Source organism: Sorex araneus, chromosome X (assembly GCF_027595985.1).
Source record: "Sorex araneus isolate mSorAra2 chromosome X, mSorAra2.pri, whole genome shotgun sequence".
NCBI lineage: Eukaryota > Metazoa > Chordata > Mammalia > Eulipotyphla > Soricidae > Sorex > Sorex araneus.
Genome location: NC_073313.1, coordinates 120,691,850 through 120,710,194, shown reverse-complemented (window position 1 = coordinate 120,710,194; position 18,345 = coordinate 120,691,850). Strand labels below are relative to the sequence as shown.

Below are 18,345 nucleotides of genomic sequence, written 5' to 3'. Positions count from 1 at the left end.
GTGTATCTCTGTGTGTGCACACGTCTGTGCTTGTGTATATGACTCTCTGTATGTCTCTGTGTATATGTCTGTGTGTCTGTATGTGCTCATTTTGTGAATATGTATAAGTCATTATGAATGTTGCGTATGGGTATCTGTGTATATGTTTCTGTGAGTCTGTGTATATCTCTGTGTGTCTGTGTGTGCGTGCATGTGTCTGCTATATCTGTGTCTATTTATATCTGTGTCTTACTGTGTTTATATGTGCCTCTATGTGTGCATATTTATTTCTGGGTACATGTCTCTTTGTGTCTCCGTGTGTCTACATGTGTGTCTGTACATGTCTCTGTGTGTCTGTGTATATTTGGGGATGTCTATATATATATGTGTGCCTCTCTTTGTGTTCAGGTTTGTGTGTGTCTTGGTATATGTTTGTATATCTGTGTGTGTACATGTGTATGTCACTGTGTGTATATTTGTGTGAGTCTGTGTTTCTCTGTGTATAAATGTTCATTGTCTGTGTACACTTATCTGTATATGTGTGTGTGCGCCATATGGTGGTCTGCATATATGGCTATGTGCATATGTCTATGTGTCTCTGTGTTCCTTTTGTGTATGTATATCTGTGTATATGTCTAAGTGTATATTTATGTCTGCATATGTCTGTGTGCCTCTGTATATCTATGAGTCTCTGTGAATGTTTGGGTGTATCTCTCTGTGTCTCTGTGTGTATATGCCTGTTTGTCTCTGGGTGTAACCTTTGTATGTGTCTGGATCTATGTCTATGTGTGCCTATATGTGTATATCTGTGTGTATAATTGTCTGTGTCTCTTTCTGCATGTGTTAGTGTGCATGTGTGATGTGTGTGCTTGTCTGTGTATGACTATGTGTCTATATACATATGGTTCTGTGTGTCTGTGTGTCTATGTGTGCATGTGTGTGTGCATGTAGATATGATTGTGTATTTCATTCTGTGGGTAACTACTGTTTTTATGTGTATGTCTGAGTGTCTTTGTGTGCATCTATTGTCTGTCTGTGGTTGTCTGTGTATGTGTGTATATGTCTGCATGTATGTTCATATTTGTACATGTATTTGGGTCGCTGTATGTGTCTGTGTGTCTGTGACTGTGTTGCATATATATCTATATATTTGTATATATGTATCTGTGTACATCACTGTGTGCATATCATTGTGTATGTCTGTGCATGGCTGTGTCTGTATCTGTGTTTATGTCTGTGTGTAAGTGTGTCTGTATGTGACTCTATGTGTGTACATTTGTGTGCAGATTTATCTGTGTATACGCATGTATCTGTGTGTGCATTGTGTGTCTTCTATGTGTGATTGTCTATATGTCTATGTGTGTCCCTGTGTGTGCATTCATGTATGTGTCTGTGTGTAAATGTCTTTGTCTTGTGCATGTGTCTGTGTGAGCTTGTGCTTCTACGGATACATCTCTGTGTGTCTCTGTGTGCCTATGTATATGTGAATATACCTGTCTTGCTCTGGCTATGTCTGTGTGTCTGTGATTTTGTGTGTACATGTGTGTGCCTGTATATATGTCTGTGTCTCTGAGTTTGCAGTGGGTGCATGTCTGTGTATATGTCTGTACAAGTCTGTGGGTCTTTGTGTATATATGCCTATGTCTCTGTGTATCTGTCTGTGAGTCAATATGTCCTTGAGTGTCTCTGTATGTGCATGTGTTTGCACATATGTTCTGTGTCTATGTACATATATCTGTGCATATATATGTGCATGAATGTTTCTGTCTCTATGTGCGTGTATGTGTTTGTGAGTCTATGTCTGTATGGCTGTGTGCATACATGTGTATGTATGTATATATGTGTGTCTGCATGTGTTTCTGCGTATATCTCTGTGTGCAAATGTATTTCTATTGTGCACATGTCTGTTTGCTTAATCCTCTAGGAATCTCTGTGTGTCCATAGGTCTATGTGTGCATTGTATCAGTATGTGTGCATGAGTGCTTCTCTACAAATATGCATGTGTCTCCGTATGTGTCTCAGTGTGTATACACTTGTCTATGTATCTTCTATACACTTGTCTGTCCGTGTATGTATATTCTGTGTGTCTCTGTATGTATGTATATGCGTGTAATTGTGTGTCTATATATATTCATGTCTGTGTATCTCTATGTGTGCCTGTATTTATGTCTCTGTGTTTCTGTGTCTGCATGTGTCTATTGGTGTGGTCTGTGAATATGAATGTGTGTGTGTTTCTATTTCAGAGTATATGTCTTTATGCGTCTGTGTTGCACATGTGTCTGTGTGCGCATGTGTGATTATGTCGGTCTACTTATATCTGTGTTTATCTGTATATGTATGTGTGTATATGTGGATATCTGCATGTGTCTGCATATATATCTGTGTATATATCTGTGTCCATGTGCATATTTCTGTATTCTAGGCATCCCATTGCTCACCGATTTGCTTGAGCGGGCATCAGTAACGTGTCCATTGTGAGACTTGTTGTTACTGTGTTTGGCATATCGAATACACCACGGGGAGCTTGCCAGGCTCTGCCATGCGGGTGAGAGGTGAGATATTCTCAGTAGCTTGCCAGGCTCTCGGAGAGGGGTGGAGGAATCAAACCTGGGTCAGTCACGTGTAAGGCAATGCCCTACTGCTATGCTATCGTGCACACCTGTATTTGTGTGTATATGTCTCTGTGTCTCTACACATGTATCGGTGTATATGATGTGTATGTGTGTTCATGTCTGTCTGTGTTAATGGTGTCTGTGTATTCATTGGCTTGTGCCTGTGCACACTGGTATGTGTATGTGTGTACATTTCTGTTTGTCTCTATGTATGTCAGTTGTCTCTGAGTATATGTGTGTATCTGTGCATGTGTGTGTGAATATGTCTGTATATATGTCCATGTGTGTTTGATTGTGCTTGTCTATGAATATATATGTGTGTCTCTGGCTCTGTATGTTTCTCTGTGCGCATGTGTGTAAGTCTGTGTGTGCATATCAGTGTGTCTCTGTACATGTTTGTGTGTCTTTGTATGGGTTCCATCTGTGCATACTTGTTTGCATGTGTCTTTGTATTTGTGTCTATGTATATGTCTGTTTATGTGTTTTTCTTATGTGTCTGCATTACACGTGTGTATATATTGTATGTAGATACGTGTGTGTCTGGTCTGTATATATGTATTTCTCTGCGTATGTTTGTGGCTGTGCTTGCATGTTTGTGCATTTGTGTGGGCATGAATATGTGTCTCTGTGTGTTTCTATGTATATGAATGTGTGCACATCTGTGTCTGTCTGTGTGTCTGTGTTTTTGTTAAACATGTGTGTTTCTGTGTATATGTCTGTGCATGTGGGGATGTGTGTTTGTGTCTGACTGGTTGTGTGTGTCTGTCTCTGCGTGTGCACGTGTGTCTATATGTCTGTGTCTATGTCTGTGTATATCTGTGTCAGTGTGTATCTGTAAGTTGTGTTTGTGTATATGTGTGTGCTGTGTGTCTGTGTGTCTGTGTATATATGTCTGTGTACATCTGTATATCCACGTTTGTGTGTCTGAGTCTGTGTATTTGTCTGTTGTATGTTTGTGTTTAAATTTGTAAATGTATGCTTCTTTGTTTACATTTGTGTGCCTATGTGTGCCTGTGTGTTTGTGCATTTGTCTAGTGTGTTTCTGTGTGTATGTATTTGTGTATAAGGCTGAATGTACATTTGTGTGTCTGTGTAAAAGTCTATGTGCACATTTCTGTTTCTGTGCGTTTGTCTGTGTATGTCTGTGTGTCTGACTATCTGTGTCTACAGGTGCATTAGTCTGTGTACATGTCTGTGTCTACATGTGTCTGTGTATGTGCATATGTCTCAGTGTACATCTTTCTATTTGTGTGTGCATGTGGGTGTATGTCTCTTTGTGTACATGTGCCTATATGTCTAAGTCTGTGTATTATGCACATGTGTTCACACTTGAGTGTCGGCATGAGCATGTATTTGCGCCTGTGTGAATGTCTTTGTTGTCTGCATGTCAGAATATGTCTGTGTCTCATTCTCTGCATGTATGTGTACATCCCTGTCCCTCTGTGTGGGTCTGTGTATATATATATTTGTGACAGTGTGTATGTGTATGTGTTTTTATGTATCTGTGCATACGTTTAATGCGCATGTCTGTGTATACTTCTGTGTTTCTGTATGTATGTGTGAATGTGTGTATGTCTATCTCCGAGTGTGTATCTGTATGACTGTCCATGAGCGTGTCTATGGATATATCTGTGTGTCTCTGTGTCTATGTATATATCTGTGTGTCTTTATGTGTCTAGGTGTCTGTGTCAGTGTGTGCACATGTGTCTGCATATATCTGTTGTGTGTGCATGTGTCTGTATGTTTGTTTGTATATGTGCATTTCTGTGTACATGTGTGTGACTCTGTGTATGGATCAGTTGTGTGTCTATGTTAGCATATGCATGTCTCTGTATATGTCTTTGTGTCTCTGTGTACATGTGGGTATGTATATGTCTCTATGTGTCTGTGTATATGACTGTATATATGTATACTGCCTTTTTCTGACTCTGTGTCTATGTGCATATTAGTGTGCCTCAGTGTGTCTGTATATGTCTGTGAGTCTGAGTCTGTGTTTATGTGAATTTTCTATGTGTACATGTGTCTATGTCTGTGTATACATCTATGTGTTTCTGTGTGATGTGTCTGTTGTGTCGATACATCTATCTTTCTTTGTATGTCTATGTATATGTCTGTTGTCTGTGTGTGCAGGTATAAGTCTGTATATAGGTGTGTTGTGTCTGTGTGTGCATGTTTGTGTCTATGTATATGTATATTTGTGACTGTGCAAAAATTGAGGTGTGTCTGTGTAAGATAGCATGTTTATCTCTGTGTTTCTTGGTGTCTATGTCTGTATTTCTGTGTGGATGTGGATGTGTATATGTCTGAATATCTGCCTATATGTCTGTGTGTCTGTATGTGTGCATTTGTGTCTATGTATATTTGACTGTATGTTTCTATGTATATATCTGTATGTTGGCATAAGTGTGTCTATGTGTGTATTTGCATGTTTGTGTATATGTGTTTATATGTGTGCACATGTGCATGTCTGTGGATGTATGTCCATATGTGAGTATCTGAGTGTACTCTATATCTGTGTGTCGTGTTTGGGCACATGTGTGTCTGTATATCTGTGTTTCTATGTATATGTCCGTGTTTATGTGCATGCGCATGTGTGTTCATGTATGTCTATTTATACATGTGTGTATTTGTATAGGTCTATGTGTTCATGTATCTGTGTGCACATGTATGAATATTTCTGTGTCTGTGTATATGTCTCTGTTGTATGTGTTTGTGCACATGTATGTGCGTGTTTATCTGTGTCTGTGTGTGGATATGTTTCTGTGTTTGTGTTTGCCCAGGTATATGTCAATTGTGTGTCTGAATCTGTGTGTGCATGTCTATTGTCTCTGTGTACATGTGACATGTACATGTTTATGTTCTTGTGTTTGTGTGTGCACTGGGTGTATGTCTTGTATATGTCTGTGTGTTATGTGCATGTATGTGTCTATATGTCACTATGTGTCTCTGTGTCTGTCTGTGTGAACGTGTAAGTCTGTGTACATGTCTGTGTGTGAATCTGTGTATGCATGTGAATGTGTGTTTATGCATTTGCCTATGTCTGTGTGTCTCAGTGTATATGTGTGTATCACTGTGTGCATCTGTGTCTTTATATGTCTGTGTGTGCCTTTCTACATGCATTTGCATTGACGTTTATGTACCCCTGTATATGTTGCGTATCTCTGTGTGTGCATATGGGTGTGTGTGAATTTGTCTGTGGGTTTGTGTCTGTCTATATGTCTGTTGATGTCTTTCTATATCAGTGTGTTCAAGTGTCTGTGCACAAAAGTGCCTATATATATGTCCATGTGTGTCTGTGCACGTGTATCTTTGTGTGTATATATATCTGTATTTGCACATGTGTGTCTGTGTGCATGCTTTTGTGTCTATCTCTATGTCTCTGTGGTTGTGTATGCCTGTGTGTGCATGTGTATAAGTCTGTTGACTGTGTGTGTGTGTCTGTGTATATGTCTACTTGTTTGTGTGTGCTTGTATGTATATGTTGGTGTGGGTCTCTCTGTGTGCATGTGTGTCTGTATCTGTGGGTTTCTATGTGTGTTTTTTATGTCTGTATATCTCCATTCATGTCTATGTGTTTGTGTTCATTTAGCTGTGTGCCTATACATATATATGTTTATGTGTGGCTCAGTGGGCGTGCATGTGTATGCATCTGTGTGATTGTGAAGGTGTGTCGTCTATGTGTTTCTATGTGTTTCTCTGCGTATGTCTATGTGTCTCTGTCATTGTGTTTGTGTGTCTCACCTACATATCAGTCTCTGTCTTTTTACATGCCTGCATGTGTGCATGTGTGTCTGTGTATACATCTGTGTATGCATGTCAGTGTGTGTTTCTATCTATGTTTGTGTGTGCTGTCTGTCATTTCTGTGTGTGCATGTGTGTCTGTATGGGTGCATGCGTGTCTGTGTATGCACATCAGTGTGAATCTGTGTATATGTGTCTTTGTGTACATAGTCTGTACTGTGTGTACATGGGGTATCTGTGTATATGTGTGCATGTGGGAATCTGTGTATATGTCTGTGTGCTTGCATGTATGCACCTGTGTACATGTGTGTTTCTGCATATCTGCATAGGTCTGTGTGTGCACATCAGTGTATGTCTATGTATATGTCTATGTGTGTCTATTTTGTGTGCATATGTATGATTTGGGTATATATGTGTGGCCTTGTATATGTGGGTCGATATATTCATCTGTATATCTATGCGTGCCAGTGGATGTGTGTGCATCTGTGTGTTTCAATGTCTGCATGTGTCTGTGTATTCATTGTATTCATTTCCTGTGTCTGTATGTGTATATGCCTGCGTGTGCACTTTTGTGAGTCTGTGTATATGTCTGAGTCTCTGTATATCTGTCTGAGTGCACATGTTCGTGTCTACATATATGTATATTTGTGTGTCTATACAATTCTCTATCTCTGTCTATATGTCACTGTGGGTCTCTATATGTGTATGTAAATATCTGTGTGTATGAATTCTGTATGTTTCTGTAGATATAACTGCAACTGTGTCTATGCACATATTGTATCTATGTCTGTGTATGTATGTATATATGTCCCTGTGTGTCTGTGTATATGTCTCCATCTGTACATGTGTATGTATCTGTGTGTGCATCTGCATGCCGATGTGTGCCTGTGTATATGTCTGTTTCTGTGTGCCTGTGTTGTCTGTCCATAAGTCTGTGTGCCTGTGTATATCTGTAATTCTGTGTGTGTCTGTATATATGTTTGTGTCTATGTGTCTCTGTTTATCTGCGAGTGTACATCTGTACATATATGTCTATGTATGTCTCTGTGTGACTTTGTGTGCATGTGTGTTCTGTGTCTGCATAATGTAGGTATGGGTCTGTGTAAATGTCTGTCTGCACATGTGTGTATATGCATGTGCGTCTATGTATATATCTGTATTCGTGCATATGACTGTGTCTATTTAAGTGTGTGTCTCTGTCTCTATGTCTGTTTTGTATCTATGTGAGTTCATGTGGGTCTGTGTCTGTGTTTATGGTTGTGTGAGTTCTGGCTGCATGTGTCTATATGTGTCCATATGTCTTTCTGTGTATATGTATATGTCTGTGTATATGTATATGCATATGTATCTCTGTATCCACTGGTTGTGTAACTGCGTGTATCTGTGGATATCACACTATGTGTCTTTGCATATGTCTGTGTGTGCATCTGTGTGTCTGCATTTAGGTGTGTGTCTCCATCGTGGGAGTGTCTGCATATATGTCTGTTAGTGTGTACTTGTCTATATGTCTTTGTGTGTATATATCTGTCTTCATTTTTCTTTGCACATATTGTGTCTGTGTGAATGTGTGCACGTGTGCACACGTCTGTCTTTACATTTGTATGTCTGTGTAAGCATGTGTGTCTATGTGTGTCTACATGTATCTGTGTGTGTATATGTCTGTGTGTGCAATTTTCGGTGTCTATGTACACATCTGTGTGCCTGAGGGTGAGCACGTGTGTGCATCTGTATGTCTATGCATCTCTGTGTGTTTTTGTGCATTTGTGTGTTTCTGTGTATGTATACGTATGTATGTATAATTGTGTGTTTCCATATATTGTATACACATCAGTGAATATATGTGTGTAGGCGTTCCTATGTTTATGTCTGTGTTTATGTATCTGCATTTGTGTGCCTGTGTATATGAATGCTTGTGCATGTGTATGTCTATGTAATATCTGTGTGTGTCTCTGAGTCTGAGTATATGCCTTGTGCCTGTGTGGCACAAATGTTTTCGATGTCTGTGTGTCTCTGTATCTGTGATTGTTTCTGTGTGTGTGTGTGTTTATGTCTGTGGCTATCTGTACGAATATACTTACATTTGTGTGTATCTGTGTCTGGGTATATATCTGTGTATATTTATCTGAATCTGATCTGCGTCTGTGTTTGTGTGTCTGTAATCTATGCATACATCTGTGCGTCTCTCTGTGTATGTGTATGCGTTCTCTGTGTGTCTGTTTGTGTGCATCTCTGTTTATGTGTATGTCTGTGTGTGCTTATGTGTGTACTGTGTGTCTATGTATATGCCGGTATGTCTGTGTATATGCCAGTGTCTGTGTCATTGTGTCTGTATCTATGTATATATATATATGTCTGTGTGAGTCTGTGTATCTGTGAGTGTAGTGGGTTGCCTGTGTATATATATACCTGTGTGTCTGTGTGTGTCTGCCTATATGTCTGTATATCTTTATAGATTTCTGCGTGTGTCTATGTCTTTTGTGTCTGTGTCTGTGTGCATGAGTATGTCACTGTATATCTCTTTGAGTCTGCATAAAACCGTGTGTGTCTATTCGTGAGCCTGTGCAAGTATTTCAGTGTGTCTGTGCATGTGTGTGACCCTGTGTATATGTCTATTTATGTGCTTATGTATGTCTGTTGTCTTAGTTCACATGTGCATCATTATATGTCTGTATATGTCTATGTATGCATGTCTGGGTGTCTATGTCTATATATGTGTGCAACTATGTGCGTCTGTGTATAACGTTTGTCTGTGTGAGTGCATGTGTTTGTGTCTGCGAATATGTCTGTGTCCATGTGTGTTTATGTGTGTGCAACTACGTATATGTTTGTGTGGCCCTGTGTGTTCATGGGTGTGTTGGTATAAGTCTGTACATAATTGTATATCTATATGTGTCTCTATGTAAGTGTCTGTGTATATGGGTATCTGTCTTTGTGTTTATGTCTGGGAGTGTAAGTTGGTTTGTCTGAGTATATCTATGCATGTATCTCTGTATCTCTCTGTATATGTATATATCTGTGTGTCTGTATGTGATGTGCTTGTGTCTGGGTATATGTCTATGTGTATGTATGCATGTCAGTCTGTATATGCTTCTGTGTTCTGTGTGTGCATATAGGTATGTTTGTGTTTATGTGTCAGAGTCTCTGTGTCCCTGTGTTCCATATTTGTGCGTCTGTGCATATGTATTTGGGTGTATCTGTGTTTACATGTGGGTATGTGTCTGTATGTGAGTCTATTTCATGTTTACATGTCCATATGTGTGTCTGTACATACGTAGGTGGATATGTCTCTGTGTGTACATTGGGTTTGTACCTGTGTATGATCTGTGTCTGTGTGTACATGACTATGTGTCTCTTGTGTGTATGGGTATGTCTGTGCTTGTGTATTCATGTGTATGTCTGTGTGTGCATGTGTATCTATGTGTGTGCATGTCTTTGAATGCATATTGTGTGCATGTCTCTGTGTAGCTCTGTTGTGCATGTCTGTGTGTAGCTCTGTTGTGCGTGTCTGTCTCTGTGGGTGTGGATGTCTGTGTGTCTCTATGGATGCGTATGTCTGTGTCTGTGTATATATATATATATATATATATATATATATACATACGTGTCTCTGTATGTCTGTGTGTGAGAAGAGGGTGAGCAAGTCTGTAAATCTCTACAGAGTCCCCAGAACGGGGCAGAGGTGGGTGTGGTCAGTGTGCTCCAGTCAGAGATGCAAATGGACGGAGGTCAGGGACACTGTCCCCAGCTTACCAGCAGCACAGACACGGTGCCAGGCCTCGGTCTCACCACACACGTGTGTTCCAGGGCCGCTGTGGGCTTCTCTGGACAATGACGGCACGACCTTCATCACTGCTGCTCAGCAAACGCTGAATCCTGCATGCAAAGGGCAAGGCCTGAGAGGCTGCACCCCTTCCACCCTGTATGGGCTACAGTGAGTCTGTGTATATATCTGTACTTTGTCTTTGTGTGTGCATGTGGGTATGTGTTTGTGTATGTCTCTCTGTGTGTACAAGAGTGTGTATGTCTTTGTCTCTCTGTGTGAGTATCTGTGTCTGTGTGTACATGTGTGTGTCTGTGCATGTTTGTGTGTGTTCATGCAGTGTCTTTATAGGTCTGTCTGTATATATGTGTCTATGTGATCATGTCTATGTCTATATCTACATGTCTGTGTGTCTCTTGTATATGTATGTGTCTATGTGCATGTGTTGTCTGTGAATATGTCTGTTATTTTGTATATGTCTATCTATATGTCTGTGCATATGTGTGCATTGTCTATGTGGGCAGTTTCTGTCTCTGTATGAGTATGTATCTGTGTATGAATGTCTGTGTGTATGTCTGTGTGTATGTGCATGTGTCTGTGTGTCCAGGTAAATATATGTGTCTTTCTGTTCATTTGTATATGTTTGTATGTCTTCATGTGTATGTCTGTGTAACTGTTGGGGTGTGTGTGTGTTTCTATTTTTAGCTGTGTGTCTGTATGTCAGTGTAGATGTCTGTGTCTGTGTATATTTGTGTGTCAGTCTGTGTGTATACATGCCTGACGTTCGCACGTGTGTGTGTGCATGTAGGTGTGCTGTGTATGTGTCTGTTCCTCTGTAAATGTGTGTCTGTGTATATGTCTGTGTGTCTGTAATACATCTATGTCTTATGTTTACATTATGTATGTCTACATATATCTGTACCTCTGTATGTGTGCAAGTGTCTCTGAGTCTGTGTATTTGTTGTATATGTGTGTCTATATTTGTAAATGTATGTTTCTATGTTTACATTTGTGTGTCTGTCCATATGGGTGTTTTGTTTTTTTTTTCCATATGGGTCTTTGAGCATTTGTTTTGTGTGTCTGTGAATATGTGTGTATCCGTGGATAAGTCTCTGTGTGTGCATTTGTGTGTCTCTGTATAAGTCTTTGTGCATATCTGTGTCTGTATATGTCTCTGTGTGCACATTTGTGTTTCTGTGCATTTTTCTGTGTGTGTCTCTATGTATTCCTATCTTCGTGTGTACATGTGTTAGGCTATGTACATGTCAGTGTATCTACATGTGTCTGTGTGTGCATGTCTCTATACATCTTTGCATTTGTGTATGTGCAAGTGGGTATGTGTGTATGTATTTCTGCCTCTTTGTGTGCATGTGTTTGTGTACATCTGTGTCTATAAGTCTATGTCTGTATACGTCTGTATATGTGTGCTCACAAGTGTGTGGCTGCGTGAGCATGCATATATCTGTATCAATGTCTTTGTTGTCTGTGTGTCTGTATATGTCTGCGTCTCATTCTCTATGTGTATATGTCTTTCTATGTGTACATGCTGTGTCTCTCTATGTCTGTGTGGGTCTTTGTATCTCTCCATGTCTGTATGGGTGTGTGTATTTCTCTGTATATGTCTCTGTGAGACAGTGTTTGTCAATGTGTATGTCTATGTATACTTGTGTGAGTGTTCATGTGTCTGTGTTTACTTGTATGTGTTTCTGTATGTCTGTGTGTACACATGGATGTACATCTGTGTCTATGTGTCTATGTCCTTATATCTCTGGGTGTGCATTTGTATGATCGACTACACGTATTTGTCTATGGATATATTTGTATATCTCTGTGTATACATACATGTCTGTGTGTGTCTAGCTGTGTCTGTGTCAGTGTGTGGACATGTGTCTGTGTATATGTCTGTTTATCTGTTTCTGTGTATACATAACTGTGTGTGCTTGTGTGTCTGTGTACATATCTTTGTGTGCACACATAAGTATGTTTGTGTATGTGTGCATGGGCATCTTTGTGTACATGTGTGTCTCTGTACGTCTGTGTATAGATCAGCTGTGCCTATATCTCTGTTAGCATATGTCTATCTCTGTATATGTCTGCATGTATCTGTGTATATATGTGCGTTTCTGTGTACATGTGTCAATTCATCTGTTTTTGCAAATCTGTGTGTGCATGTGCATGTGTACCTAGTTATATATGTATCTGTGTATGCAGGTGAGCAGGTGTAAGTATGTGTACATCGGTGTTGTGTGTGCGTGCGTGAGGGTGTCTGTGTGTATATGTCTGTACCTATGTGTGCGTATGTTTGGTGTATCCATATGTGTGTGACTGCATACATTGGGATGTGCCCATGTATGACAGTTGTATGTTTGTTTCTTTGTGTGTCTATGTCTGTGTTTCTGTGTGTGTGTATATATGTGTCTATTTGATTGTATCTGTGTTTCTACGTATATATCTGTGTATCTTATGCTGCCGTAAGTGTCTGTGTCTATATGTGTATTTGCATGTGGGTGTATGTATGCGGATGTCTGTATATCCACCTGTAAGTGTCTGACTGCACTACTTTTGTCTGTGTGTCATGTGTTTGGGAGCATGTGTGTGTATATGTCTGTGTGTTCCTATGTATATATCTGTGTGTGCATGTATATCCATATATGCATCTGTGTGAGTTTGTACATGTCTGTGTTCATTTATCTGTGCGCACATATCTGAGTATTTGTGTCTCTGTATATGTCTGTCAGTCTGTGCGTCTTTATTCGTGTCTGTGTGGATATGTGTGTCTGTGTATATGTCTTTGTGTATCCGCACTTGCATTGGGTGTGTCTGTGCATATGTACGTGTGTGCCTTGTGTGTCTATGTCTGTCTGTATGTGTCTACATGTCTGTGTGTCAGCATGTATGCATCTGCATGTCTGTGTATAATCGTGTGTGGGTATGTGTCTATATGGCTGTGTGTATACATGTGTATCTGTACATGTCTTTAGGTGAGTTTGGGTGTCTGTGTATGGCTGTGTATATGTTTGTGTCCCAGTGTCTGTGCATGTATGTCTCTATGGGTATATATATATCGCTGTGTATCTGTGCATATGTCTGTGTATATCTTTGTATGTCTGTGTGGCTATGTCACTGTCTACGCAAATGTGTGTCTGTGTATATGTATGTATGACTGTCTCTGTGTGTCTATTTGTGTCTGCCGCTCAGTGTGTGAAAATAGGTTTATATTTGTACATGTTTCTGTGTCTGTTTATATGTGTGTGCTATGCCTGTGCTCATGTGTGCAGATGTATGTTTATGGGTGTGCGTGTATGTATGTGTGTCTGTCTATATGTCTGTGTGTCTCTCTGTCTACATGTGTGTGAGTGACTATGTGTGCGTGTATGTGTGTTTATCTGTGTATATGTCTGTGAGTCAGTTTCTGTCTATGCATATGCCTGTGTGTTTACGTGTGTATTTATCTCTGTGTGCCGGTGTATGTCTGTGCATATGTCTATGTATGCAGGTGCACTTGTACATTTCTGTGTGTGTCTGATTCTGTGTGTCTAATCAGTTCTGTGTGCATGTGTGTGTTTGTATATATCTGTGAGCATGTATGTGTGTTTCTGTGAACGTGTTTCTGTTTCTGTATATATCTGTGTAAATGTGGGTGTGTGTCTGTGTATATGTCTATGTCTGACTGTGTAAGCACGTGTGTTGATCTATATGTTTGATCTATGTGACTATAGGTCTGTGTGTTCACATGTGTATATGACTGCCTGTGCACGTGCACTGGTGGGCATCAATTTATGTGTCTGTGTATCTGTGTGTATCTGTGTATTCTTCTGTGTATCTGAGTATGTTTCTGTCTATATCTGTGTGTACGTGATTATTTCCATATGTGTGGGCATGCATCTGCGTGTCTGTATATATCTCTGTGTGCACTGTTGTTGTGTTTCCCTCTGTGAGTGTGTACCTGTGTTTCTGAATAAATGTCTATTGTGTGTCTAAGTCTGTGTGCATGTCTAATGTCTGTGTGTACATGTGACTTGTGTGTCTGTATATATGTCTTGTGTTTTTGTGTGCATTGGGTGCATGTCTTGGCACATGTCTGCGTGTCTTTGAGTGTGCATGTGTGTGGTGTTTGTGTATACGTCTATGTATATCTGTGTGTGTCTTGTGTGCATGTGTCTGTGTCTGTGTGTCTATGTGTGTGACTGTGTATGTCTGTGTGTGAATCTGTATGTACATGTGAGTATGGGTCTGTGTATTTGTCTGTGGTTGGGTGCCTCAGTGTATAGGTGTGTATCTGTGCATTTGTGTCTATATATGTTTGTGTGTGTCTTTGTACATCTATTTGTGTTTAGGTATATGATCATGTGTGTTTATGTATATGCCTTGTGTCTTTTTATATGGCTATGTATGGTATTTGCGTATATGTCTGTGTGTAACTATATATATGTGTGTATATCTTTTGCATGTGTGCTGTGTATGTCTCTCCGTGTCTTTTTATATGCCTGTGTATGTCCATGTGTATGTCTCTGTATATGTTTGTGTATCTCTGTGTGTGCATATAGGTGTGTGTGTGTATTTGTATTTGTATCCGTCTATATGTCTGTTTATGTCTCTGTATATATCAGTGTGTTCGTGTGTCTGTGCGCTTAAATGTCTAAGTATATTTCCGTTTGGGTCTGTGCATCTGTGTGTATGTGTATCTTTGTGTCTCGGTCTGTATATATGTCTGTGTGTGCATGTGAGAGTCTTTGTGCATGATTTTGTGTATCTATGTATATGTCCCTGTTGCTATGTATGTCTGTGTGTCTATGTACATATCTGTGGTTTGTGTGTATGCGCCTGTGTATACACACAAACATCTGTGTCTACGTATGTATTTTTATGTTTCTCTGTATCTGTGTGATAGACGTGTGTCTATGTCTGTATGTCTGTGTGTCTGCATATTTCTGTCTGTTCATCTGTGTCTACGTATATATTTTTATGTTTCTCTGTATCTGTGTGATAGATATGTGTCTATGTCTATGTCTGTGTGTCTGCATATTTCTGTGTCTGTGTGCACATTTGTGTAAGTCTCTGTATATGTGTGTTGTGTCTGTGTGAGTGCATGTTGGAATATAGCTGTATGTATGTGTCTGTGTGAATCTGTGAGTCTGTGTATGCATATATTTGTTTCTGTATATGTCTGTGTGTACCTCTGTGTGCGTGTATTTCTATATATACATGTCTGTGTGGCTTGTGTTTATGTCTGTGTCTGTAGGTTTGTATGTCTGTTTATGCCTCTATGTGCATGTGTGTTCATTATGTTTCTGTAATCTGTTTTTCATTATATGTGAGCATGTGTTCTGCGTATATATGTCTGTGTATCTCTGTGTGTCTATTGATATGTCTTTGTATTGTGTGTGTCCGTATCTCTGTGTGTGCGTATGTGTGTGTCTGTATATGTTTGTGTGTGTGTCTGTGTGTCTTCATATATATCTGTGTATCTGTATACGTCTGTCTGTTGTGGGCATGTCTGTTTGAAAATCTGTGTTATAATTGTGTTTGTACATGTGAGTGTGTCTGTGTACAAGTCTGTGGACCTGTCTGCATGAGTCTTTGTGTATATGTCTATGTTTGTGTCTGTGTGCTTTTGTGTCTGTGTATATAGCTGTGTATATCGCTACGTGTACATATTTCTGCGTGTCTCTGTGTCTGTCATTGTGTTTGTGTGTCTATATATCTGTGAGTCTCTGTATCTTTTATATGTCTGCGTGTGTGCATGTGTGTCTGTATATACGTCTGTGTATATGGCTCGTGTGTTTGTGTCTGTATGTGTTGTCTGTCATTTCTGTACGTGCAGGTGTGAAAGTGTGTGACTTTGTCTTTGTGTGTGCGCGCAAATGTGTGTCTGTGTTTGTGTGTCTGTATGAGTGCATGTGTGTCTGTGTGCACATGTCGGTGTGAATCTGTGTATATGTGTATCTTTGTCTATGTAGTCTGTGCTGTATATACATGTGCATATCTGTGTATATGTGTGTGCATGTGAGTGTATGTCTCTACATGTGGGTTTCTGTGTACCTGTGTGCTTTCGTGTGTGTATAACTGTGTCAATATATGTGTATGTGTTCATATGGGTGTATGTCTGTATGTGTGTGTATTTTATGTGCACGTGTATAATTTGGGTATATGTATGTGTCCTTGTAAAGGTGTGTCAGTATAATCACAGTCACCTGTGCATCTGTGCATGCCTTTGTATATATGTGTGTACCGGTGTGTTTAAATGTTTTGTGTGTCCACATGTCTGTGTACTTATATGTGTGCCTGTCTATATCTGTGTCTTCATATATGTCTGTGTGCATTTTTCTGTGTGTCTCTATGTTCTGTATGTTATCTGTGTGTCTGTTTCTCTGAGTGGACATGTATTTCTGTATGTCTCTGCGTCTGAGTCTGTGTGTATGTATGACTGTTGTGTGTCTGTTGTGTATGTCTGTGTGTATATCTGTATATGCATGTGGGTTTATATCTGGATATTCGCCTGTGCGTATTTGTATATTTGCCCCTCAGTGTGCACATATCTATGCGTCTCTATTGTGCATGTCTGGGTATATTTCTGTGTATGTTTGTGTGTTCATGTGTCTGTGCCAACATATGTGTCACTGTATATGTTTGTGTCTGTATATTTCCCTGTGTTTGTGTTTGTGTATGACTTATGATTCTCTGTGCCTGTGTGTTTCATGTGTGTTTTCTGTATACATGTGTATAGGCGCATCTGTGTGACTGGGTGTGTTTCTGTCAGTGTGTCTTGTGATTGTGTCTATTCACATATCTGTGTATCTGTTTATGTGTATCTTCATGTACATGTCTGTCTTTATCTGAGTTTGTTGTGCATGTGTCAGTGTATGTGCCAGGGTGTGTTTCTGTGTGTATATTTCTATTTATGTCTGTGTGTGCCGACATGTGAGTCTGTGTGTATCTGTGTTGTCTGTGGATCAACATGTTAGTATGTTTCTGTGTATGTCCGTGTGACTCTCAGTTTGTGTATGTCTGTGTGAATGCTGTGTCTCTGAATATATATGTCCGTGGGCATGTTTGTCTGTGTGGACATGTGTATTTTTGTGGACATGTGTGTGTACATGTCTATATCTATGTGCATGTATCTGAATATGTCTGTGTGTGGATTTCTGTGTCTGTGTGTCTCCGTGCTGATGTCTACGTGCCTGTGTCTGTGTATATGTGTGCATATGTCTGTGTGTGTGGTGTATGTCTATTGTCTGTGTATTTGTAAATGTGTGTGTTTACTTGTGTGTATTGTCTGCATATGTCTGTGCTGGTCTTATGTTTGTATTTTGTATCTGTGTATATGTCTATGTTGACTGTGTAGATGTCTATGTGCATGTAACTGTTGTCTTGTATATATCTGTGCTTGCATTTGTGTTTGTCTGTGAAAGTCTACATGTGTACATATTTCTCTTGTGTCTGTGCATGTCTGAATGTCTGGGTTTCTGTGTATATGTGTTGTCTATGTTTGTGTGTCTCTCTGTATATGTTTTGTATCTGTGTATATTGCTATTCATATGTCTATATGTATGCATTTGTGTATGTCTAGGTCTCTGCATGTGTGTATCGTGTGTATCTGTCTGTGTCCGTGTATACTACTATGTGTGTATATGTCTGTGTATGCATTTATGATTATGTCTGTCTGTATTTGTGTATATGCCTGTGTCCGTGTATATTGATGTGTGCATGTGTATACATCTGTGTGTATGCATTTGTGTATGTCTGTGTAAATATATGAATGTGTATCTGTGTATATGTCTGTGTGTCTATACATATTGCTTTATGTGTATGTCTATGTGTATGAATCTATGTCTATGTCTGTGCATCTGTATATATGTCTGTGTCCGTGTATATTGTTGTGTGTATGTGTATATGTCTATGTGTATGCATTTGAGTATGTCTGTGTCAGTGCACGTGTGTATGTGTATGACTGTGTATGTGTCTTTACCTGCGCATGTTGTATACATGTCTTTGTCATTAGTTCTGCATGTGTGTGTACCTCTGTGTGTCTGTATATAGGTGTGTCTGCAAGCATGTGCGTCTACCAATGTATGTCAGTATATATGTATTTGGTTGTGAACATGTGTAGAACTTTATTTGCATATATGTCTATGTATGCATGGGTCCTAAGTGTCTATAAATATGTCTCTGTGTATTTGTCTCTGTATATTTGCATGTGTGCAGGTCTGTGTATATGTCTATATGTGTATCTATATCTATGTGTGTATATGT

At 39.5% G+C, this 18,345-nt stretch overlaps 1 long non-coding RNA gene across 1 annotated transcript in view; it reads right to left on the bottom strand.

Annotated features, from left to right (window-relative positions):
- Positions 1–10,138: 10,138 nt before the first annotated feature.
- The window catches only part of LOC129400116 (uncharacterized), a 50,231-nt gene continuing 42,024 nt past the window's right edge, over positions 10,139–18,345 (bottom strand). Inside the window, exon 4 of the long non-coding RNA XR_008627439.1 lies at positions 10,139–10,205. This is a non-coding gene — a long non-coding RNA (uncharacterized LOC129400116). The remainder of the gene's footprint in view (positions 10,206–18,345) is intronic.